A 27,640-nucleotide genomic window follows, 5' to 3' on the forward strand; every position below is an offset into this window, starting at 1 on the left:
ACTTAGAGTAAAATATGCTTATGTGCGTGTGTTCACAATCCGAAGTGCAAGGCTGCGATGTAGTAATAACTCAGTGAGACCGAGGTTGAATCCACATAGACTTACCTTGTACGTATTCTGAAATAAACTAGAACTAGAACTAGAATCAGAATTTAAACTAAAATTTAGAATACGAGAGATCAATTGTGAATAAACTATCAATAAGAAAAGGGATACTAGAGTGCCAAGGATCCACTTGTACCTATTAAGATGCTACCTCACTTGATTCAATAAACACAACTAGAATCAGAGTCCTATCTTATACAGTTGGATGATAGAGCAGTTAAACTATAATCTAAGCTTGCCATTGAATTAGTTCCCACATGAAGCACCAATGTGATGATTGCAAGGAATTCAACCATCCACCAGGCCCGGGACACAATGGTGAATTATGAATTTTATAGATAACACAATTATAAAACAAGATAAGAAGATATTAAAAAGCCTTCCAAGCATTTACTATAATTGGAGTCACAATAAACCACGAAAAAACTGAAAATATTCCTTAATTCAAACTAAGAATCAATAGAAGTTCAACATAAACGTGAATAAAAGTAATATAAACATCTAAACAAACTACATGCTTCACCTCTTAGCTCTAGTTAAGAGATTAGCCAACCAAACACATGATTGAAACTAAAACTCGTAAAGAAAACATAAAAACTAACTAGAAGAAGAAGATTGGGGAAGAAGGAAGGACTCCTTGAAGTTCTCCAACACCTTGCTCCACTCTTTCAACCCTAATTCGTCCTTAGAAACTCCTAAAAGACCTATATTTATCAGCTTTGCTTGGACCGACTTTGAAACCGCCTCAATCTCATGCAAAAAGTTACACTTCGGTCCCGTCGAAGTTGTCTTCGGTCGGATCGAATTAAGGCTGAAAATCTCACTTTCTTGTTGGACTGTTCTGTGTGATTTCGGTGGGACCGAAGTCTGTTTTTGAAATTATTTCAGGATTTTCTTTTTAAATTCGGAATTTCAGAATATGATTTTTCTGGCCAATTTTTAGGATTCCTTTTCTTCACTTCAAATCTTCGATTCTCTTCATTCCTCACTTAGTTTCCTTGGATCTTTGACATGTGAATTCTTCATTAGTGACTTCTAAATCTTCAAATCTTTATTTAATAATCTTTTGAGTATAAATCTTCTCTTTAAGCGTTCTTTTCTTCTTAGCTCTCAAAATCACATCGCAAGAGAAAACATGTGAAAATAGATCAATTAAGCATATTTATGTTCCTAAAACCAATGAATAACAAAGGAAAAATGTGCAATATTTGACACTCAACAACGTGCTAATCGAGGAGGGCCGTGCTACGTACGTGTGGCATGCGACCCACTTAAAGAATCTAGCAACGAATCTCTAAAAGTAACTTTTCTTAAAATCCTAAACTACCCCTCGCACCCTCACCCATACCCATCCCAACTACCATTAACCAAATGACTAAGAATACCCCTATAAAGGACACCTCCACCCTTACTATTCCTAAAATGCCCTTACCACTTATCCCCTCACCTCACACAAGTCAAAGCATCCCATGCCCTCTCTCCCTTCAAATCAAGCCACCCCATACCTCTCCATGCCCTCTCTCATACCACCTCATTAGAGGTGTATACGAGTCGAACCAAGTCGAGCTTGGCACAGCTCGACTTGGCTCGGCCACTAGCTGACCCTATCTCGAACTCGGATCGGCTCGGTCCTCGAGCCTGACTGGCCAGCTCGACTTGGTTCAGTCAGCAGCTCAATGAACTGTACATTCAAATTCTCGCTATATGTAAAACAGCAGCAGCAGTTTTACAGGTATTTCATCAAACATCTTGTAGGCAACATAAAAATCAAGAAAAAAATGGTATTTCTTTCATATACATGCCTTTCTTGCACCAGCCGACACTTCATTGAGTCATTTCATCAAACACTTGGTGAGTGTTTCGACAAGAAACGAAAGTGTTTGATTTGGGGATTATCTTATTAAAAAATAATTAAGAAAGAAAGAGAGATCAATCATCACAATGTATTTTATTGATTCTGAATTCATTTACATCCTCATTTATCCCTTGATTCCAAAATAAAGTATATGTAATAGAAGTACAAAAAATCGAGTAAGTTTGAATATCAATTTCGGCAGCATTTTGGATTGCAATATGATCTTCTGATTGAAGAAGTTGTTGGGCAGAAATGATATTATATCAATCGATCTTGTAGACTTGAAGATCTTTGCTCATTTGACATGACTTAGACCTTTCATGTTGTCCCAAAACAACACTTCACCATCTAAAGTTTATTGTCTGCGCAATGGACTTGTTGCGCATATAGTAAGCTTATCCCTTGAATTGGTTGTGCAGACACCTCGTTGCGTGCCGTTCAATAGGTACGCTCAATACTTGGGTCTTCTAAAGTATCTGAATTCTTCTCATTTGCTCCCGAAAATTTCGAATGATGCCAATGAAGGAGATTTGAGGGGTATTTATAGGCTCCCACACATGCGAACCTTCATATCCATGCAATACATTTTCACAACGTGGAAATGGAATTCATTGCGCAGGCGCCTTACTTCCATTGCACGCCGTGCAATGGGTCTTCCACACTTTTGTTGCGCGCCACGCAACCAATAACATTGATTCTCATTTTTTCTAATTTTCTTCTTTCTCTTAATTTTTATGCTCCAACAGTGAGCAACATCAATATCAAAGTAATCGAGTCACCGAACTGGTTCGATCCGAGTCGAGTCAAGCTTGGCCAAGCTTGAACTCGGTTTGAAATTTTTTTGAGCTCAAAAAATTAACTCGACTCGAGCTCAGTTTCGAACCGAGCTGAATCGAGCTTTTTCGAGTTGAATCGAGTTGAGTCGAGCGAGCTAACCAAGCTAACTCGGTTCATGTACAACCCTACACCCCATTCCTTTCTTTCTTTCCTTCTCCCCATTCTAGCCTTTCTTTTTTCCCTCTTCCCTCTCTGTCTTAAAATTCATTCCACAAAGCCCCAAATCCTCTCCCATTTCCACCATGTTTCCTAGCAAGAGAAAGTGAGAAGAAAAGAGATTAGAGAGAGAGAGAGAGAGAGAGAGAGAGAGAGAGAGAGAGAAATTTAAGCAAGATGGAGAAAATAGAGCGATGGTTTAAGAGAAAAGAGAGAGCTTGGGAGAGAATTAGGGAGAGATCAAGAGGTTAAGAGGAAGAGAGAAAAGTGAAGAGAGATTAAAGGAGATTAGGAGTGGAAGAAGCTTGGTGGACCGTTTGATCACCGATCCAACCGTCCATCTTTGCCATGAGTGTATAGGAAGATGAAAATCCTCATTTTCTTTGTGTTATCCTATTTTTTATGGGCCCACAAGGGTGGGACCCACCTTGAGCATGTATGGAGTGTATGGTGGACCCCATAGTGGCGGGGGGCCACCTCAATCACAGGAGTCTTCCTCTTCTTTTCTTCTCTTCTTTTCTAAAAATCATGGCGTTGTGAGGCCCACAAGTGGGCCATGATGTTAGAGAGTATACTCCGCACTTTATCACAACGTGCACCACCATGTGTGGCCCATCATGACACTTATTTTATTTTACTTACTGATTTGTTTCACACAGATCTTGATGGTGGAAAAACACAAATTTATGCTTTGCTCGAAGCTCCTTGGCCCTACCATGAGCTGGCCAATCTGATGGATGGAGTGGATTTTTCTAGGTGGGCCCCACCACCACTTAAACAAAGCAAGAGAGAGGGGGCAGTTGCTGCTGCTGCTATCGTCGATGGATGCAAACAATGTCCATCGACGTTGCTACCCAGCAGCCAGCACTGCTTGGATTAGAGAGGGCCACAGCGTGGGCCCACTCGTGAGTTCCACCATGATGTATATTAAGCCCAAAAAGGAAGTCGATCCACACCTCAAGTGGGCAACGCCACAAGGAACAGTGGGATTAGGACCCTCCCTACGTTAGCGTCCATGCATGCGGACGTGGGGAGTGGGTTCCCTAGTCATGAGACCCACCTTGATGTATTTGTTTAATCCACACTGTCCATCTATTTTCCCATATTATTTTAGGGGTTGAGCCCAAAAAGGAAGTTGTCCACACCTCAGATGGGCCACACCATAAGGAACAGTGGGGTTGGGACCCCTCCCGCGTTAGGATCTGTGCATGACCCACCTTGATGTATTTATTTAATCCACAATGTACATCCGATTCCCTAGAGAATTTTAGACTTTGAACCCAAAAATGAAGCCGACCTGCATCTCAAGTGGACCACACCACGAGGAACAATGGGGTTGGGATCCCTCCTTGCATCAGCATCCCTACATGGGATGTGGGGAGTGGGGTCCCCACTCTTGGGACCCACCTTGATGTCACTACAACAAAACTAACTTTTAAACTGCCAGTAAAGGCATAGAAAACCGCCGGTAAAGCCAGCGGTCAGCGGCCTTTACCGGCGGTTTTGCTGGACGCCGCTTCATGTACGCACTACCAAAAAGGGTCAAGGCTATGGATAAATTCCGTAGTTAAAGATAAATAGCTATGGTTATAGTCCGTCGCCATTAGGACCATAGCCATTGTAAAGATCTACAGCTACTTCCTATTATGAATACTAAAAAGCATAAACAAGAAAGTGCTATTCAAACCACAAAACCCAGATATGGCAAAATTTGGGAAGCAAATTGTTAGTTTGAAAAGTGATCTTAGGAAAAAGCACACCTGTGGCTCATGACTGAGAGTTTCTGAATCACTCATGTCATTCGAATGTCGCGCAATGCCTTTCTTCTAAAAGTTCAGCATCCAAGGCTTGGACCATGCCCGATGGGACCAGAGATTTCGGCCAGACTGACTAGGATCTACTGACATGGATTCAAAATCACGTGTAGCCTGAACTTCAGGCGGTCCAGCAACAAGGCGGGCCACATCGAATCGAACATGGACCGATGGTCAATTCTTTTTTACCCATAGTTTGTAAATCAAACTGCCTGAGTTTACCTAGCTAGGTCATGAGCCATTTCAGTGGTCGGTTAAATCAGGTAGGCCTTGGTTTGCAAGTAGGTCTTGTTTTCCTGGTTAGTCAACTCGAAACTATGCCGACTCAGCCTGGTTTTAACTAGTTAGCCGAGTCAAAGAAATGGTGTTTAGGTAAATTTCAGGCAATGAAAATGAAGATTCAAAATTTCATTAGGCTTACTTACCTTTGTTGATGATCCACCTACCAGAAGAAAGTACATACAGGTATGTTCTTTGGAACCTATGACCATGCATAAGCTTCCAATATGCAGAGATAAAATTTAAATCAGCAAATTCTAGCTGGTTCTCAAAGCAACTATATGAGCTAGCTATCAAGCACTCAAGTGTTAGTACATGCGCATGCTTGCATGTACACGCACCTGTAACATGTGTGTGTGTGGATAGCTAGGATTCTCTGATTGGGGTGACTTTTGTATCATGGGCCATCCACATGCATGTTGGAGTTGCAATAAATCAAGACTGCTTCATTGTAAAACAAACATCAAAGCTCCTCAATGAGGATAGTTTTAATGCAAGAAATGCCTAGAGTTTTTGGTCAATAAAAGGATTGATTTGTTGCTTTGTCTCTACCAGAAGGCTCGATCCATCCTATTTAACATTCTTGGACCAAGTATTTGACTGGTAGGTCCAGCCCAACATAACAGCCTATTTAACATTGGTGATTGAGGATACAACTAGTGGGCCCAACTGGCTGAACCTGATTCCATGGCTCATGGACAAGGGGGGCTGGACCTAGACTCAGGTCCATAGCTCATGGGCTGGACTTGTAAATGCTCCTGCCAGACCAAATTGCAACGCTACATGAAACAAAATATGCAAGAATTTACTAATCTAATCCATACTGAGATGTAGCTAATATCATCAATGCTCTGTTTAGCAATGCGGCATAAAAGAGGTCTCAATTAATTGAAAATTACATTTTCTGTTTTGCTATCCCCAACAGTCATAGCAAGCAAGCCTGAAGACATATACACCCAGTATGGCGGTATCACTCAAAAGAAACAATAGGCATTAGCAAAATGAGCCATCCATCAAGTGGACCTTGCAGTGTAGATGCCTTGGTTCAAATATTAGATTTCTCTGTTCATCAGGTAAGCCACTATATGAAAGACATTGACAGTATAGAGGCCAAATTCAAAAGGCAACGAGGTCCTTCTTGTATGGAGGTTGTCTTTAAAGATGGCGTAGGCTAAATACAAATATGTTTCTTGGGCCTATCTTGAGCTAAGCATAATTCAAAAACTTACTATGTCCACCGTAAGTGCCAAGTTGGCCAGCAGTGCGACATATGTAGAGGTACTTCTGGTCTCATGTAAGTCTACATTAATTTCTTTTACATGAACAATGAACTGTTGTAGGTGAGTGGGGAACTCCTTAGAAGCAAACACCATATGCTAATGCTGGCCAAGATGCAGCAGGTCACATCCTGATTGACTCCTTTCGGAAAAAATAGTATGGTAGGTAGTAACTTTCAAGGTCCTGTTTGGTTGAAAAATGATTTCATCTCATATACAAGTAACTCTGCATCTATAGTAAAAGGTATTCAAATCCTTCTCCATTACTCGGTGGTAAGAGTAATGAAAAGAAGTAAAACTAGTAAGTAGCAATCCCATGAAATAGGACACTCTTCTACAACCTAAAAACTCACTTTTTGCTATTCTAGGGGAAAATAAACTAGGTTACCTTTAAAACATCCATTGCCAATCCTTATAGATGCCTAAAGCCAAGAACTCGAACTCGAACATGACTCCCTTCCTTGAACTTTTCATCCAGCCTGCAGACTTCCTCATCAACCACATCAGATATCTGTGACCCACAAAAGAAGAATCTTTACATTTTCAGCCTGGGTTGTAACAACAACACCAGAAGGATCTTTAAATATGAACCAATCACAAAAAAAGAAGGCAATGCCTTCATCAGTATATTAAGAAAAGCCAGAGAGGAAAGAAATCAAAATTAATGCATGAATTGGTATGTAAATGTTATATCTACTTTTGCAATTGATACAATATTTGAATGTGGCCCATCATTTATCTGATCTGGAACACACGAAGGGTGCAGCAGTCAGACAGTAATGATGGTTGTAGAGTGAATATGGGTGCAGAAATCTTGGGTTTTATCTAGTAACTTAAAAGAGCAAACCTGACATTATTGATGATGAGATGAAGCCTCAAATCACAGAAGGTGCCCCTGTTTACAACCAGTTAGAATGTCACTAAGAAGTCTAAGATTGGTCTGTATTTTCCCAATTCCTTATAGGATTCTATGCATGTTCAAAAAGCAAAAGACAAACAAAGTTTTAGAAAAGGAAAATGAAAAGTATTGCTTGCTAATAATAGATACAACATTTCCAAATAACTTCATGCGCAACATAAATTAGGAACACAGATAGAAAGTTACAAAAAAATAATAATAATAAAAATAAAACATAAAATAAAATTTAAACACAAAAGAAATGATTGAAACAAATTTAATTCATGAATCGTGATGATAGCCAGTCCCTAGCTGCAATTGCATACTTTTTCAAGTTGAACTTGAAATGATCCAAGTTACTCCTTGAGTTAGGCCACTTCCATATTATTAAATTGAAACATTACAATTCTATTGAATTGATCATCCAAATGCTATATTTCAAAAACTAGACATTAGAATAATTTTGAAGCTCACCATCACTCAAACAAACAGGTGGCTCAGTAGTTTCCTTGAAACCCAAACAAATATCCTTCAAAACAGCACCTCTCTCTAGCTTCATTGCAATTACGTACGTTAGACTTAGACCTAGGCCCAACCTGCATGTTAGAGAGAGAGAGAGAGAGAGAGAGAGAGAGAGAGAGAGAGAGAGAGAGAGAGAGAGAGAGCGACAAAGCATATCCCCAGTAAAACATAAAATTCTAAGAAAAGCAAATCTATAACAAGAGACACCTACTTGGGCATCTTGATCTTCTTTTAGAACAGGATTTAGCACTTGGGTCTCCCATACACTTTTCAATCTTCAGACAACTTTTGGTTATCATGAAACGCAATGGAACTGCATGTTCCCACTTCCAGCATTCTGAAAACTTCCACATGATCCAGCCAGGAAAAATAAACATTTGGCAACAGAAAATACAGAATAAAATTTTGGTGAAATGAAGAAAATAGAGATAGGAAGGAAATGTTTAGGTTGAAAATTTTGAGATTAGTGGATTACTAAGATGTTGCTGAAAATAAAATGTTTAAAAATATTTATAGTGGATTACAAAAATGTTGCTGAAAATAATGTCACAAGAACTGGTACTATTGAATAGTAGATAGATTTCACCGTGAATACTATTGAATCTAGCATCACTATACAAGGAAAGCAGTTCAAAATAAATTAGTAGATAGATAGATAGATACAGAGATACAGAGAGAGCCAGGTAGATAAATAGATTTGTAGAGAGAGAGAGATTTATATAAAACATTGATACAAAATTCACAAAAGTTAGATAACCTAGAACATCAACATAAAACCATATGTGCCTTTTAGATTGGCAAGCAGAAGTTTAACAGAACCACAGAGTTCTGCTACAACAAACTTGAATTACCAATATGCAAAACATCAATCAATAAAACAAAAATGACTGAAAAAATCATGTTCATCATCGTTGTGGCAGCCCAAGGCAAATAGTTACAACTATCTGAAAGTACATTTGAAACTGCCATAAAATACATGAATTCAACATATAAAACTCAAAAACCACATCAATTCTGTAGTTCAAAGCAAATTGTAAGAAAGTCACAATAAATCAAAGCTGAATCATCAAAACAATACTGGAGTCCATGAAATTAGTCTGTCACAGCCATAAAATGCACAAATTAAGCAAATCAAAACAGAAAATCCAGTTGTATGCACTATCTAATCAGTTTTTATCTTATATTGCCTCTAATGTCAAAAGGATAAATGGCCAGCCTTCAAGACAGAGAGTAATACGCTATCCTTGGGCTCATATCCTCTAGAAGTCTCCTGCATTAAAAAAAAGACAGAGAGAGAGAGAGAGAGAGGCAAAAGAAACATCAATTGTCCATATACAAAGAGAATCTCTATACACAAAACAAAACTAAATGACTTATTATTATTATTTTTTTTTTTTCCAATTGTTTCAATCATCTCAACTTTCCCAGCAGCAGCCTTGGCATCACGTAGTTGATCTTCAAGGCATTTATCCTCATCCCCACTGCTCTTACTGATCACACCAGCAAGAGTACTGCAATGAAATCCCACGGGACTCATGGATATGAAAGTGAACCTATGGTACTCACCTTAGTCAAGACCTGCCTTCTGCCTTCTGTTGTTCAAAATATCATGCTGCACAATTCCCAAAGTTTCAGGAATTGTGAGTGATGGCTCTTTGTAAACACACACCTGAGAAAAAAAAAAGGAAAGAAACAATCAACTTATAAAAATATTTACACCAAAATTTGACTGTCCATTCAATATGATGCCTTATATAAGTTACATGTACATTGTTAGTACTTTTTAATCATCTACAATATTTCTCTAACTCACCCATGTAATCCAATCTTGACTTGGCTACCTTCCCATCATGCTTTTGACACAATCTAACTCATGCACATTTTCTTGAAAATGCACACAAAGGAAGCATCACCATTTAACAATCTCGCCATACGAATTATCAACCGTGGGGTCTTCTTGATTTATCATCGCAGCAATTCATATGCTTGCACAATTTGGCCAGGCACAAAGCCAATCAAGCCAATCTTAGTGTTAACTCATCTTGGTTACCCTATAGAATATACATGAGATAAACATAATATATGAATGCCATGAAGATGAAAGAATGAAACATGCCCAAAATCCACATTCATTAGCCACTGATTTTGTTGCTGAAACCACAGTTACCCAATTCGTTGCATTTGAGCCCAGACTGTGAATTAGTTCGAGCAACCTAATTTGCAGTTCAAGTTGCTTGGATTCGATGATATTAATCAAATCAAATCTTCATGGTCCAAGTCACAAATTGGCCATGGAGGATGGATCTACGGCAACTCCAAGGGATGACAGCAGATGGTTGAGTTCAAAATGGCAGGTCTGCAACTCCATGATGGAAGGTGGATGGCTTTATCATCTTCCTTTGCTTGGAAGGGAAGAAAAAGAGGAAGAAGAGCTATTTGGTAGTTTGGCAGGGGATGATGGTTGGTACACATGATGAAATACACTATGGTTTTAAATGCTTACCTTCCGCTCAAGATATATCAAGGTGCCAACAATGCAAATAAAATTGCATTATATGGTGACACATGATGAATAGTATAAAATAAGAAGAGCAAATGGAGTATACATGCATTACCAGCTTATCTGATAAGTTACCTTACGAAATCTACAGTGTAAAAGTAAAATCAGTCAAGGATCAAAATTCAATGGGAAGAAGTGCAGAACTATGATGACTAGGATTGCCCGATTGTTATGGGCTTTGAACCATGCACCATCCATGTTAGGGCCCACTTGATGGACTTCCTGATTCATACGCCCCTGCCACATATAGACACAATGGCCTGATTTTATTGTAGGAAGCTGTTATTTACTCTTACAATATTTGTTGTTGATAGATGGACCCATTTTCACATTTGGCAATTTCAGAAACATAAAGTTGTATTATTTTATCACCAAAAGCAGATAAAAGGGTATACCACCTCAAAAGTGTATATGCCACTTATGGAGGTACTTTTTGTGTAAATCAAATCGAAAATCACCACATAATCCGGCTCCGTAGGGCCCACAGCCTCACAAAATAACAACCAAATCAATGACACCTCCAGCAAAACGACAAGCAAATTGATGACATGGAGACTTGGGCCCTATGTCGGCAGTTCATGTGGGAAGAGAAAACGGCTTTCGATTCCTTTTTTACTAGAACAAGACTTGATTGAATCTAGATAATAAAGTGCATCTGAAGTTTAATATTTTTAGTTCTTTGAACAAAGCAAAAGGTAAGAAGGACATTTTTTTTAAAAAATTTCTGTTTGGAGTGGATTGACATTTCTATATTTACATGAAGAGTACATAAACATATTCTGATTATTTTTGTGAAAGCAGTACCCATTTTTCCTCAACTTGTTCTGTTCAAGGGCTCTTGATCATTTCATCTGTTCTGAGCCGAGCCAAATCATGGCACCCTCCATCCATGTGAAAACTAATATGATGGTTGATGAAACAATCATACATTTGATTTTGGGCCGTGACCGCTGTGATAGTTTTGCACCATTTAAAAAATGGCAGCAACTCTTCAACTGTACACGCCATAGTTGTACGACAATCCGGACCATCCAAATCTCTGACCTAATTGTGGACGGAGCGTAGGCCACAAATTACACTGAGAAGATAATAGAAACCATCTGCTTATGCCTTTGGGATTTGGATCATCAACTTTTTTTTTTTAAAAACCTTTAACCATCCTTTTGATAGCCATCAATTGGATGGTTAGGATTGGTTTGTCGGTGTGAATTTGGAGGATTTAAAAATAAAATGCTAAAAGAACAAGGAATTAAAAAGGCTCCTTTAGCATTAGCTAATCAATCTCTTAACTAGGGATTCTTATCATTTTTGAAAATTTGGAATGATGCTCACTTCTTTTGAGCTCTAGCAGTAAAACTGATTTTTTTTTTTTTTTTTTCGCAATGGACATGACTTGATTTTGCAGAATTTATTGACTTCTTATCGTTCCTCTGTGGCATCAACGGTTCCAGTCCTGTCGTACTGAATTACACTGGCCAGAGTTGTGGGACATATACCATTACCAGCACGGACCTGAACTAGCCTGCCATCACCATAGCCTTTCTAAACCAATCAAGAACAGTTCAAAGAATGGTTACCAACATGGCTGTAAATAAGATTTACAACGTTGGTTCTAGTTCCCCTTTTGGAGTTTCAGTGACACCCAATCGTTTTTTCATCGGTAAAAGTCAGAGGTGGATCTTGACTGTTGTTTTTAATGCCACCATGAATAGCTCCATTGCAAGCTTAGGAAGAATTGGGCTCTATGGGAGCAATGGCCACATATCGACTGTTCCGTTATCTGTTATTTCAAAGATTGCTTCTAACATGACTAACAGCCAAGGTTTTCCGTAACTGTAATGGTGGCAGCCACCACCATTACCTTTACGACTGTTATGGCCCCGTAACGGCCGTTACGGTCTCTCTTTTTTATTTTTAATTTATTGAAAAAAACTCTAGAAAAACCTGTATTTGCCCCATAATATTGATTAAAAACTATGAAAAACATATATATGTCTCGTAATAGACCATTACAGGGCTATTATGGCCTCTATAGGGGATGTAACGTGCTGTTAACGGTAATTACGGGTCATTTTTTCCATAACAGATGTTACGGCCATTATTGTTGGGATCTGTGCCACGGAATCAGACAGAGATGGATCTAGGATAGCAATCCAAGAGCACCATGCAAACACAAGAGAACACAAAGATTTAACGTGGAAAACCCTTTCGAGAAAAAACATAGTACAAAGCGATAGAAATCCACTATGACAGCATAGATTACAAAGAGAAAAGACTTACCTGATTCATACAAGCATGAATCTCACCCTTTCTACACCATTTGAAACCCTAGAACTCTTAGAAACCCTTTGGAATACTTTATGAAACCTTAAAATACCTTAGAATGACCCTAAAGACTCCTATTTATAGTTTAGGAAACCCCACTTATGCACCTGTCTGAAAACTGCCCCAAATTTACGCAGTCCATGCACAATTTGCGTAACCTTCAACTAGTCGAGCCAAAGCTTCGACTAGTCGAAGGACTTTTGACTCGTCGAGCATGTCCTTCGACTCGTCGAAGATCTCGAGAACTCTAAATACATAGTTGATGGACTTCGAGCTAAACTTTCTCAGGGCTAGTTGAAGATATCCAGATTTAAGACATATTTTTAACAATAATCTCCACCATATCTTCAAGTTTCAAATATGTAGCTTCTTGACCTCTTATCTTATCACTACATCACATCATAGATTCAATCAATGCTTCTCGTGCACACTTTGTCCTCCTTTTTATGCCATCACGAAGCTCAAAGAAGTTGAACAGAACTTGAACTTCTCCGTAGGAATGACTTTGGTGAGCATGTTTGCTGGATTCACGTTGGTGTGAATCTTTTTTAGTGTTACGTCTCATTCCTGAAGCACCTGTCGGATAAATGGTGACGAACATCAATGTGTTTAGTACGTGAGTGATAGACAAAATTTTTAGCCAAATTGATAGCACTTTCGCTATCACAATTAACTAGCACGACTTCTTACTGAAGTCCTAACTAATTTATCATGCATCTTAACTAAACACATTCCTTAAATGCTTCTGTCACTGCCATATATTCTGCTTTGGTCATGGAAAGAGCCACCGCGAACTGAAGCTTTGACATCCAACTAATTACTCCACTTGCTAGTACAAATGAGTAACCTGAAGTTAACTTTCTGAAATCCACACTACCTGCGTAGTCTGAATCTACAAACCCTACCAACTTTGCCCCTGTTTTCTCAAAAGTTAAGATGTAGTCTTTTATACCTCAAATGTATCGAAGTAGCCATTCACTGCTTCCCAATGTTGCTTGTCGGAGTTTGATATATATCTGCTAGCAACACTGATTGCCTGTGAAATATCTGGTCTCGTACAGACCATGGAATACATTAAACTGCCAAACGCATTCGAATAAGGCACATGAGACATAACCTGCTTTTCCTCATTTGATTTAAGACATTGTTCTAAGGAAAGCTTGAAGTGAGCCACGTGGGGAACGCTCATCGGCCTTGCCCGATCCATCCCATACTTGATCAACACCTTTTCAAGGTATTCTAACTGTGATAACCAAAGTCTTCTCTTCTTTCTGTCTTTATGAATATCTATGCCGAGAACTCTCTTTGTAGCCCCCAGATCTTTCATCTCGAGTATCCCTGATAATTGAGTCTTCAGTAGTTGATTTCAGACATATAATGATTGGCGATCAACATATTATCAATATACAATACTAGGATGATGAATCTGTTATCACTTAGTATCTTGTAATAGATGCGGTGATCATATTCGCTCCAAGTAAATTTCTAACTCAATATGAAATAATCAAATTTTTTATACCATTGCTTATGTGATTGTTTCAGGCCGTACAACAACCTCATTAACCTGCAAACTTTTTTCTCTGTCCCTTTAATTTCGTAGCTCTCTGGTTGCTTTATGTAGATTTGCTCTTCCAACTCCCCGTGCAGGAATGCAATCTTGACATCATCTATTCCAGCTTGAGATCGTATTGGGCAACCAACACCAACATGAATCTAATGGATACTTGCTTAACCACCGACACGAATATCTCTGAGAAGTCGATTCATTCTCTTTGAGCATACCCCTTCACTACCAGCCTTGCTTTGTATCTATCCTGTTTCCTTTTGAATAACCACTTGCATCCGATCGTTTTTCAGCCCATTGGAAGCTCCACCAGCTCCCATATATGATTTTTGTACAATGAGTCCATCTTATCATCTATAGTCGCCTTCCACTTTTCTACATCAAGCTCATCACGAGTCTCCTGAATAGTTCACGGGTCCCCTTCATCTGTAATAAGGGCATATGCGATATTAGAGTCGTCCCTGTATCTTGCCAGTAACCTGCGATCACGTGGTGGGTTCTTTCTCACAAGTGGCTGCTCCACCTGATCTGTACCTCTGGCTGAGCATCTATCTCTACTTAAATATCATCTGTGTCAATCTGGATGTCTACGATCAACCTTTCTGGTTCCACTTACTCCTCTTGATCATTCTTGTGGAATAGGGAGTTTTCATTGAACCTGACGTCACGGTTAGTGATGACTTTACGTGTGACCTTGTCGAATAACGTGTACCATTTTACACCAATACTATAGCCAACGAAAATATACTTTTTGACTCTATTGTCTAACTTATCTATCTTAACTAACAGTACATGAGAGTAAGCCTCACAACCAACTATGCGTAAATCTGAGCAGTCCAGCTTATGACCACTCCATACTTCCTATAGGATTTTACATTCAATTGTCGTAGAAGGAGACCGATTCACCAAATAACAAGCCGTGTTAACGGCCTTAGTCTATAAGTCCTTGCCTAATGCAGCATTACTTAACATGCATCGGGCCTTCTCCAAGAAAGTCTGATTTGTTTGCTTAGCCACATCATTTTGTTCAAGCGTGTGGTGCACTGTGTTATGCCTAATGATCCCTTCATGCTTATAATATTCATTAAACTCAGTGGAAGTAAATTCTCCACCATTGTCAGTCCTTAAAAGCTTTATTTTCTGCCCTGACTATTTTTCCACCATTGCCTTTGATCAGGGTCAAATATTGCATATCAGACCCCAGTAATTGCCTGATTTTACGTACATGATAAGGTTTAATGCCATATTTTAATCGTGTTTTTATTACAGGATGAAATCAGGAGTGTGTACTGAAAGATGATGTTAAGAACATGGATTTGGCGCTCCAAAATTACCAGAGCACGGGATGGACTCCAGAAAACCAATAGTGAAGATTTTACACGCCTGGGATTGAGGAAAGCAAGGCAAAGGGGCTCGAAAAGGGGTCCAGAATGCAAGATCACATGTTTCCCGCCATCCGATCAACTCGAAACTTCATACACGTGATGGGGACCATAAATTAACCGTACATATTAAATTTCAGCCATTGACGATCTCGGGAAGTGGTCTAACGGCCAGATCAGCCCCTTAATTCATTAAGTGGGGTCTGCTGGATATCTGGATATACATCAAGTTTTTGGCGCCGTTGCCGGGGACTGTTTCGTTCCAAATTGAATTTGGGATTCTCTCTTATCATAATTCATAGCTTAGGATTTTTTCTAACTTAGAGTTCTTTTCTTGATTTTAGAAACTAACCTATTTCCTGTTTTGTAGGATCCTGACATAAATTTGTAAGTTAGATTCTAACATAGATCTCCAAATTGGAAGTGAAGGAGGAGCTCCCTATTCTTCAGACATCAATCATCTCCTTTTCCGGGTTCTTTCTTCCCATTCTTATTTACATAGTTTTAACTTGTTTTAGAATCTCATAGTTTCTAGGTCTAGTTTTATTTCTCTTAGGTTGCTTCTTAGTTTAGTTTTCTTTCTTACATTGCAATAACATAGTTTATGCTAGGACGTAGATCTCTGAATATAGAACTAGCACCGCTTGATCCTGAGATTGAAAGAACAATTCGTGAAAGATTGAGAAATAATCCTGTTGAAATGGCGAATGAGACTGAAGTTAAAGCTCTTAAAGATTATTCAGCTCCTGTCCAATTTAATGCGCCTTCATGCATAGTGTTGCCAACCACTACGGCAGCACACTTTGAACTTAAACCTGGAGTCATACAATTGTTGCCATCCTTTTATGGATTGGATGAGGAGGACCCATATCATCATGTGAAAGAATTCTTAAACATTTGCTCCACCTTTAAGTTCCAAAACTTCTCAGACGATTCGATCCGCCTACGCCTGTTTCCTTTTTCTTTGAAGGATAAGGCGAAAGCATGGTTGAATTCTCTAGAAGTTGGATCTATCACTACATGGGACCAACTGTCTAAGAAGTTCTTAAACAAGTTCTTCCCTGTTCACAAAACCAATGCCCTCCGTAGAGAAATTACTAACTTCACACAAAAAGAGGGCGAGCACTTTCATGAATGTTGGGAAAGATGGAAGGACTTGCTTCTTAAATGTCCTCACCATGGTTTTGAGAAGTGGCAACAAGTTCAATACTTCTATGACGGTCTGACACCACAGAACCGTCGCATGGTTGATGCCACCAGTGGAGGGTCATTCATGACCAAAAGTGATGTCGAAGCGTGGAACTTCTTTGAAACCTTGTGCGAAAATTCCCAGCAATGGGATTATTCAAATAGAGGTGACAGAAGTCCCCAACCACAAAAGAGAGGTGGTATATATGAGATAGGAGTCATGCCAGAGCTGAGCGCCAAGCTTGATAACCTGACAAAGAAAGTTGATGCTCTGGTATTAAATAATGGACCACTACAAACAGCTCAAGTCGAGGCATATGCCACATGTTTTAGTCCTGCCCATCCTATGCAGTCGTGTCCATCTGGTGCAGCATTCCCAGAACTTCTTTCTGAACAAGTTCATGCTATGAACACTTTTCAAAAATCTGGGAATGATCCTTACTCGAACACATACAACCCAGGGTGGGCTAGACATCCAAATTTCTCTTGGGGAAAAGGACCACAACAAGGAGGACCATCTGGAAATCCTCCCATGCAACCGCACCTCCAAGTTGGCAGTCAACAACCTCAACAGTTTCCACAATATCAACAACTGCCTACACAATCAAGGAAACCATCTCTTGAGGATACACTCCATCTTTTCATGCAGAGTTCTCTCCAATTCCAAAAAGACACCCAACAAACCTTACTGGCCAACCAGCAAAGCTTACATGCAAATGCACAATCCATTGCCAAAAGTACAAATGGGTCAACTAGCTGCCACATTGAGTGAGAGAGAGAAGGGTAAGTTCCCTAGCCAACCTGAGGCTAATCCAAAGGGACAGTATGAGATTGGCTCTAATTCCAACCAAGGGCAATATCATGAACAGGCCAAATCGATCACTACCCTTAGGTCAGGCAAGCAGATTGATAACAGAATAGAGATGCTTGGGGATGAATCAAATTCTAAAACAGAAGATCAAGATGAAACAGAGAGCCATACCAATGCATCCAAAGTCCAAAAGCTCTCTGACTCTCCAAGAGCCACTAATGTGCCACCTTATGTGCCCAAAGCACCCTTTCCTCAACGTCTGGCACCAATAAAGAAAAGAAATAACTTTGATGAAATCCTGGATGTGTTTCAAAAAGTGCAAGTCAACATCCCATTGCTTGACGCTATCAAGCAAGTCCCTGCTTACGCTAAGTTTCTTAAAGATTTATGCACTCAAAAGCGTAAGCAGAATGTTCATAAGAAAGTCTTCCTTGCAGAGCAGCTCAGCTCCATGATTCAACATAACACCCCTCCTAAATTTAGGGATCCAGGAGCTCCCACCATTTCTTGCGGCATAGGAGATCATAAGATCGGGAAGGCATTACTTGATTTAGGGGCAAGTGTCAATTTGTTACCATATTCGGTTTATGAGCAGCTAGGACTTGGTAAGTTGAAACCGACTAAGGTAACATTACAACTAGCCGATAGATCTGTCAAGGTGCCCCGGGGTGTTATTGAAGATGTGTTAATCCAGGTTGATAAATTTTATTTTCCAGTGGATTTCATAGTTATAGATACTCGGCCTGTCCAGAATCTTCATAGTCAGATCCCAGTCATTTTGGGTCGTCCATTTTTTGCCACATCTAATGCTATTATCAATTGCAGGAATGGAGTTATGAAATTGTCCTTTGGTAACATGAATATTAAACTCAATGTTTTTAATGCAGGACAACAATCCTCAGATTTGGATGACATATTTGAAGTGGACATGATCGAGAGCCTTGTGCAGGACTCCTTCCGTACATCTTTTGAAGATCCTCTTGAGACCTGCTTAGCACAATCGGGCATGGATTTTGACATTGATAGTCCCATCCATGAAGTCAATGCATTGCTCGACTCTACTCCTATATTGGAGACTGAAAAATGGAGAGCGAAAGTGGAACCTCTTCATCCCTCTGAGACTCTTCCTGATAGCACAGTTTGTAACTCTGAGAAGACAAAGGCGAGCAGGCTGCTTAATGTTCTTAGAGCATATAAGGCAGCAATTGAACGGAAGATAGAAAAAATCCAGGGAGTATGCCCCACTGCATGGATGGATCATGCTGTGGTAATATCGCATAACATGCAAAGGAAGCGTGATCCTAACATAGAAGAAGTCGTTCGAGCAGAAGTCCTTAAATTATTTGACGACAGTGTCAGTTGCCTTATTTCAGATAGCACAGTTCATGGGAACTCACATCACTTGTCTGGGATCGGTTAATGAAAGTGTTGATGTAATTTCTTTGGCGGACCCTGGTTATAAAGATTATTTCATTCATGGTCCGTTCTTGTCTGGCTGAAGACGTTAAACTTAGCGCTCATGGGAGGCAACCCAGCCTTTTGCTTTATTGTATTGCTTTTTATTTCATTCATTTTCATTTTTCTTAGTTAGTTACTTCAATGTTTGTGGGTAACATTACTGCAAACCCTCACGAGACTACAACTCGTCCACTAGGGGTAACCTAGGGGTTTAAAGGCTTGTTGCATGCGCTAAATGCAATCGAGAGCACCTGCGAAAGTGGTATAGGTAGGATCTTCTTTTGTTTTTCTTTTTGTTATTTTTGCTTATGTTGATTTCTCTCTTGTGCTAACTCGCTTTTACGTTGAAATTTTTCACAAATTTTGAGAAAGCTTCTTGATTCTCCATCCATGTATTATCTTTTCATCACTCCTCTTTTATTCTCGTTGTCCCATGTGCATTGCTTGTTTATTTCTTTTACATTGAGGACAATGTAGATTTTAGGTTGGGGGTGGGAGATTAGGGTACCTAATCAGTATTTTCTTGGTCTTGAGCAAAATTTGTGAAAATTTTAAAATTTTTTCTGAATTTCTATTGAATTCAAAGTGATTTTGAAGGATAGTTGTGATTTTAACATTATAAGATATATGATGTTGGTAACTAATGACTCTTGGATTCGGCCATCTACTTGATTTCATAGTCAATTTTGAATTGTTAATCCATGATTAGACGTTGTAAACATTGATTGAGTCATGATTTCACATATCACATCTCGCTTGCACATTAAGTTTTGGTTCGATACTGAATGATTAACTTGGTAAACAGAAGAATTAAAAGGCTAAGTCACATAATCTTCACCATAGGTTTGCTCCCTATAGGTGTAGATTTGATTCTCCATAGTTGACTTATAAAAAAATGAGGCGACGAGTTTTCACCATAGGTTTGCTCCCTGTAGGTGAGGATTTGATTCCCTTCCTTGGCGTACTGTTCATAAAAAAAAAAAAAAAAAAAAAATGAAGGCTGAAAGGTTAATCTAAAATGCTAGTGTTGGTTGTCAGGAATTCTGTTGTTAATTACTAATTTTAGCATGAAATTGATTATTGGAACTCTTAATGATTGTAAGCTGAGATTATACTATACACCTGTGGAACTCAATGTTTAGGAATGTTCTAATTAATGGATTAATATGTTGAACTTGATTATGAAGTTTACTGTGAGCTTAATTTCAGGAGAAAATTCTACTTACCATTCATGAATCTTAGAATTTTCACATCTCAGCTATCTGTTCACAAGTCACTTGAGTTTACAGGAATCGTCTTTTATTTCTAAAATTATTTTTCGCATGTTTTGCTCGGGACTAGCAAAATGCTGGTTGGGGGTTGTGATCAGGGTCAAATATTGCATATCAGACCCCAGTAATTGCCTGATTTTACGTACATGATAAGGTTTAATGCCATATTTTAATTGTGTTTTTATTACAGGATGAAATCAGGAGTGTGTACTGAAAGATGATGTTAAGAACATGGATTTGGCGCTCCAAAATTACCAGAGCACGGGATGGACTCCAGAAACCCAATAGTGAAGATTTTACACGCCTGGGATTGAGGAAAGCAAGGCAAAGGGGCTCGAAAAGGGGTCCAGAATGCAAGATCACATGTTTTCCGCCATCCGATCAACTCGAAACTTCATACATGTGATGGGGACCATAAATTAACCGTACATATTAAATTTCAGCCATTGACGATCTCGGGAAGTGGTCTAACGGCCAGATCAGCCCCTTAATTCATTAAGTGGGGCCCGCTGGATATCTGGATATACATCAATTTTGGTCCTGACGGTGGAAATAATATGAGAAAAAGGATGGACGGTGCAGATTTCTCAAAAACATTACAGTGGGCCCTGTGTATGCAGAGTGTGCATCGTGCACACTTGCACCGGTGCGCACCGCACCGCTGGGACGGTCAGCGAGAGCGCTGACCCGTCTCTCTCTCTCGCCGCTGCAGCGTCAGCGGAACCGAACCGCGGTCGTCGGTTGTGGGGCCCACCTAGTGTCCAAATGGACAATCCAAACCATCCATCCGCTTCCTGGGGCAGTTATAACCATCGCTTAGATGTCCGTTTGGTTCCATGCATGTGTACGGACGTTGATCGCTGAAAAACGCAAAACGGACGGTGAGTTCAAAACTCTGTGGGCCACCGCAAATCTAACTCGAAATTGGGCATTCCTAGCCGTTTTTTCATCCTCCATGCAATGGGCGGAGTGGATTATTGAAATAATTATCAAAATGGGTCCCACCATTGCCACGGAAGTTGTTTTCGCATTCGCGTAAAGGACGACCGCTGGCCGTTTTTGCGAAGGATTGTGGGCCCTGTACGTCACCCATACGGCCGATCCGAGCCGTCCATCGTGGAGATGGGTTCGAGAACTACAAAACCATGCTGATATTCCACTCCCATGCGGACACACGTGTGCGGTACAGAGGCCAAAAAAGGGCTACCCGGCGACGTTCAAAACTGATCTTTTTGTATTTTCTTCTCTGGGCCGTGTCAATGGACATTCAAAACCACCCATTCTTGACTGAAATTTCATCCTGAATCCAATGGACAGGGTGAATTTTCCAGAAAACACCTCTGTGGGGCCCACCGATCACGGCTGCGAAAAATTGCACTTCGAGTCCTTCTACGACTCTGCCACCGACCCCAGCCATCTAGCAGCTATAAAAGGGGAGTTTTGGACGTGGGAAAGGCATTCAGAACCAGGGAATTCTAGATTCAGAACCAGGGAATTCCAGATTCAGAGCCAGGGAATTCCAGACCTAGAGCAAGGGAGAGAAGAGAGAGAAGAAAGAGAAGAAAGAAGAGAGAGATCGATCGGTTTGATGTTCCTTGTTTTTATGAATTTTATTTCATCTATTTAATGGATTTTATGGGTCACTAATCTCTCAGCTAGGGCTGAGATGAAGCTCCTAATTTGATTAGCTTTTGTTTTGGTTGATTTACTTTGAATATCAATTAATTTGTTTCTTTCTCTAAGTGGGCTTTATGAGTTTAAATTCTATACTTCTCCATCTATGAACTTGACCAAAGTATATATATGGATGTTGTTTGGATGCTTATTATAGGTGCTTGTGTCTGATCAAGAACAGGTTTCCTATAGAGGAAGAAACAGGGTGCTTTAATGAATTGTACATTCCATGTGCCCGACCAAGGACATGGGATATGTCATTCATGGCATTGCTTAAAGGAATTAGACAGTCTGTATGCCCGATTAAGGACACAGATTGTGCTTTCTCTATATAAGTGGTATCAATCTAGGTCAAGGTGAATCAACAGACAAAACAAGGGTTAGGATAATTAGGGGTGGATTCGAAAGTCCTAGTGCTCTCTCTCTGATTGAATTTTCTTCCCTGTTCTTAATTATTTTTTTTTCCTAAAATTGTGCTTAGTAGTTTAGTTCATTATTTGTTGGATTAGTTAAGGAGAGTTATAGATTTGAATTGTGACGATTAGTCCTTGTGGGAACGATCTCGTAATACGTACCGTATCTGCATCTGATTTGTATACTTGCGAGTTTAAAAATTATTTAAATCGTGTTGGTTTAAATAAAACATCAGCCTTCCATTGTTTGAATATGGTGAAAACTTCGGATTTACGTTTCATGACATAAACCCAAACCTTCCTGGAGTAGTCGTCAATGAATGAAACAAGACATGACGACCTACTAATGGAAACTTCTGGCGATAGCCCTCATACATTAGAGTGCACATAATCAAGCACTCCCTTATATATATGTTTTCCAGATTTAAAAAATAATCTAGATTTTTACTATATATATAATGCTCGCATATATCTAAATTAGAATTCTTAAAAGCTGGAATCAAACAACGATCAGATAGTACCTTCATGGCCCATTCACTCACGTGGCGCGGACGAGCATGCCACATACGTAGAGATGTAGAATCTACAATAGTTGTTGCCGCTCCACCCTTCGAAGTGCTTCTGATCAACCTGTAAAGGTTTCCGTGCATTTGCACTCTCATAACCATGAGTGCCCCTTTTGTTACATTAAGGACACCATTGACGCCGGTGAACTTGTACACTATAGACTCGAGTGCACTGAGAGAAATCAGACTTCTTTTCATATCAGGAATATGCCTGACATCGGTCAAGGTGCGCTTCATTCCATGAAACATCTTGATGCTCACCATACCAATAGCCACAACATTACAGGCATTGTCATTGCTCATAAAAACCTGTCCACCATCACATTCTCTGTAACTGGCGAACTAACTCCGATGAAGAGTCATGTGATATGAAGCTCCTGTGTTGAGGATCCACTCATCTCCATGATTGTTGTGCAAGTGTCCGATCATGGACACAAACAGTACATCACCACCACTTGTCTCTTCATTAGATGTGACAACATTGGCCTCCTTAAAAGAAGCCTCTGAGTTTTCTTTCTTCCCTTTAGGACTGGTACAATCCTTTTTCATGTGTCCAGTCATCACACAATTTCAGCACTTTAATTTTCCTTTACCCTTGCCATTAGATTTGGATATTGATCTTGAAGATCTTGTACCTAGCTCAGAATTCTTGCCTCTCATAATCAGTGCATCGTAAGATGTCCACATGTCACCGTTTAACTTTCTTATAGCCTTCCCTTGAAGGAATGAGATAACGGTGTTGACACTAAGGGTTTTATTTACGGTGCACATCGCTTCCTTGAATGACTCATACGATACCGGAAGAGAATTCAATAACATACATGATTATTCCTCATCTTTGATCACTTCCTCCATATCCAACAATTTGCAAACCAATTTATTAAAGTTGCTAATGTGGGCTTCCAGATCTCCACCCTCTGTCATCTTGAAGTTATACTACTGTAGCTTCAAGTGTAGGCGATTTTTAGAAGATTTTTTCGCATATATATCTTCTAACTTCGCCCATAAACTAGTTGTAGTTTTCTCCCTCAAAACATGATAGAGAACCTCATCCATGAGACATAAACAGATTGAGGATAAAGCCTTCTTATCAAGGTTATTCCATTCATCATCAGTCATAGTAGACTTTTTCGGCTTAAGAGCACCATCCTCACCTTGCTTGGTTAAGGAACTGATCAACTTGATCTTCCACAACTCAAAGTTATTTTTTCCTGAGTACTTCTCAATATCATACCTAGTGCTACCCATTAATGCTAATCCTGTAGATTTAAATTTGTGCCCCAATGATTTCTCTGATACCACTTGTTGGGATTTGTGTTGCAGAATCACACAAAGATAGATCTAGGATAACAATCCAAGAGCACCACGCAAACAAAAGAGAATGCAAAGATTTAACATAGAAAACCCTTTTGGGAAAAAATTACGACACCAAGTGATAGAAATCTATTATGAAAGCATAAATTACAAAGAGAAAAGACTTACCTGATTCAAATAAGCTTAAATCTCACCCTTTGTACATCCTTTGAAATCCTATAACTCATTCTAGAAATCCTTTGGAATACTTTAGGAAGCCTTAAAATACCTTATAGTTTAGGAAACACCACTTACGCACCTCCATGAAAACCGTCTCAAATTTACGCAGTCCGCACCCAATCCATACACAATCCACGTAACCCTCGACTAGTCGAGCCAGAGCTTCGACTAGTCGAAGGACCTTCGACTCGTCATGCATGTCCTTTGACTCATCGAAGATATTGAGAATTCCAAATACATAGTTGTTGGAGTTCGAGGCAAACTTTCTCAGGGTTAGTTGAAGATATCTAGATTTAAGATATCTTTTTAACAACAATTATGACCCTGTAACGTGTAACGGTTGCCACCATTACCTTTACAGCCCCATAACGGCCTTTACGGCACACCACACTAATAGTTGAAAAGGATCTATTGCTGCTGATTTATTTTTTTATTCTTTCCTATTGCGTGTGTAAATGTTGAAGAATATTTGTAAAGTGTAGCTCCAATTGATTAATTAAAGAATTCAAATAAATTGATTATGTTTCAAATAAATCCGATCCACGAGGTGCGTCTTTGCATAGCATACACGGGTTTTCATTTTCAACTTGTAGGGGCCAATAGTTTGGGTAATTCAAACAATTGATCTATTACATCCTATTTGGATGGACCATTCTCCAAGATTGGAAGAACCCAGTGACCAATATTGGGATTTCTTTCACTTGAATGTGGAGCATTATTGTATCTCTTCTTAACTGTCTATCTATAACAACACATTGAAAGGTTAAGATTGTTTCCCTAGTATATTTTTTAGAGCATGGTGAGCGACTCCCTGCACTAATGAGGGCAAGACCGTACCCATCCAATGTACGTGCAGGATCGATCTGAATAGTTCCAAAAACCTTCTATATTGTATCTGGGGCCGACCTCATTTTTTTTATATACCATCCAATCCATTTAAAAGATGGAATCCACCATAGGAAACCCAAATGATCAGTCCATTACAAAACTAAAAAGGGATTTCTAGTAAAATAAAAAAGACCATAACAGTTAATCAAGTTACAAAATTGAGAAGAGAAATTGGACTTTATAGTTAGGGTGTAGACAAGACAAATCCCTAATGAGGAATTTGACAATACAAATCTTTAAAAAAGGATTCGACAATGCAAATCCCCAACTAGGGATTTGTAATTAGGGATTTGTATACCCTAATTAGGGATTCGACAATGCATAACCCTAATAAGGTATTCTAAATTGCAAAAAGCAATAATGAGAATGGAAAAACCATACATCATACCTGAGAATCCGAGATTTATGAGCAGCAGAAGGCCGAACTGCAACAGAGGGTCGAGGAGATGGAGATAGAAGACTAGGGTTTTGAGATATATATATATATATATATATATATATATAAAGAGAGAGTGAGAGGAGAAGTGAGTGAGAGTGAAAGAGGGCTAGGGTTTTGAGAGAGTTGGGGGGGGGGGGGGGGGGAGAGCTAGAGAGCGAGAGGGAGAGAGAGAGAGAGAGAGAGAGAGAGAGAGAGAGAGAGAGAGAGAGAGAGAGAGAGAGAGTCGGGGGTGTGGCAATAGGGAGTGAGTCTTAATGTCACCTTTGCCTCGCTCAGTTTTTGCTAGCGCCGACAAAGGTTAACCGCATGCGCCCGGTTTGCCCGGTTTTCTTGTAGTGTGTATTTATTTAATGCACATCGTCCATCTATTTGTCCATATCGTTTTAAGTGATAAGCCCAGGAATGAAGCTGATTCACATCTCTGGTGGACCAGACCACAAGGAACATGGGGCTAAGAAACCAGTGCCATGTGCATGTGGACGTGGGAGTGGGGTCTCCACTCGTGGGACCCACTACGATTTATTTGTTTGATCTACATCGTCCATCTGTTTCCCTAGATTATTAGGCCATAGGCCGAAAAATGAGGAAGATCCAAATCTCAAGTGTGTCATGCCGCAGGGATTAATGCCCGTTGTGAAACCTTCCGAGGCCCACTGTGATGTCTCTGTTCATCCAAACCAACCCAAGTCAAGGCTCATTGAGCCCCTCATGAGCTGGCCAATCTGGACTGATTGGATCCTTCGTATAGGCCCTCCATGGGTGGGGAAAACAAAAAAAGGACAACTTTTTCTATGTTGTACCCAACGCCCAAAGAGGGCAAAAGCCCTTCTTGGCATAGAGTGGAGGCCCACTCGTGGGACCCACCATGAAATATTTGTTCGATCCACACTGTTCATCTATTTTTCTAGATCATTTTAGGTTAGGGACCCAAAAATTAGGCAAATCCAAATCCCAAGTGGACTACACCAGGAAAAACAATGGGCTAAGGGCTACCCCCTTTTGTAGCAGTTAGGGTCCACCTTAATGAGTGTTATTCATCCGTACCATCCATCCTTTTCTCCAAAACATGTTAGGTCATGGGCCAAAAAATTTAGGTTGATCCATACATCAAGTGGGTGGCACCACAAGGAACTTACGCGGGTGAAAACCCCTTGAATTTGGGAAGCCCCTAGATTTGGAATCCCTTGGATTGGGAATCCTTGAATTTGGGATCCCTAGATTTGGAATCCCCTAGCTATGTTTGACACCCCGGATTCATAATCCCTAAAATCCAAAGGTAACTATGCATGATATATTTTCAAGGGTTTGAATTTAATTATCAAATCAACTTTAATATCTCTAATTAGTGTATGTATGTAATACACTATGGTTGTAATAAACCCATTGAAATATACACTTTTCTTGAAAATGATGAAATCCAAGTTTTGGATGGGCCATCAGTACATGATCACATCCAAGTGACTAACCAATGATTTGTAACCATCGATTCACATAGGCAATGTTCAGACGGCACAAAACATCCTATTAAAGTAATTATAGTAATGCAGTTGATAATCTAATTATTTTGGGATATCATCAATGAGCCATGTGCCTAATAGATTAGTAGCCTAGGGATACACATGTTGCTCATTTAGGTGTCTATTCAGGTCATCCCAAGAGGGTCCTGCCTTGGGATACGTATTTTTATCCATGCCTTACATCTTACATTGTTAGTGAGGCTTGCCATTCGGGTCCCACTCTCTGATATATAGGATCAATTAAGTTTGATTATTACATGATAGGTTGGATGGCATGATAGTCTTAGCCTGATAGGACATACTAGCAA

General features: G+C 39.7%; 1 long non-coding RNA gene and 1 other non-coding gene across 2 annotated transcripts; both read right to left on the minus strand.

The window, feature by feature from the left end:
* Positions 1 to 9,131: 9,131 nt before the first annotated feature.
* Positions 9,132 to 10,537, minus strand: LOC131227559 (uncharacterized). Its single transcript, XR_009162360.1, has 3 exons — positions 9,911 to 10,537; positions 9,557 to 9,794; positions 9,132 to 9,412 (listed from the first exon to the last, which is right to left on the minus strand). It is a non-coding gene; the product is annotated as an uncharacterized LOC131227559 (long non-coding RNA).
* Positions 10,538 to 16,652: 6,115 nt separating this feature from the next.
* LOC131228255 (small nucleolar RNA R71) lies at positions 16,653 to 16,759 on the minus strand. Its single transcript, XR_009162767.1, has one exon. It is a non-coding gene; the product is annotated as a small nucleolar RNA R71 (small nucleolar RNA).
* Positions 16,760 to 27,640: the final 10,881 nt, after the last annotated feature.

The sequence above is a fragment of the Magnolia sinica genome, chromosome 15 (genome assembly GCF_029962835.1).
Source record: "Magnolia sinica isolate HGM2019 chromosome 15, MsV1, whole genome shotgun sequence".
NCBI lineage: Eukaryota > Viridiplantae > Streptophyta > Magnoliopsida > Magnoliales > Magnoliaceae > Magnolia > Magnolia sinica.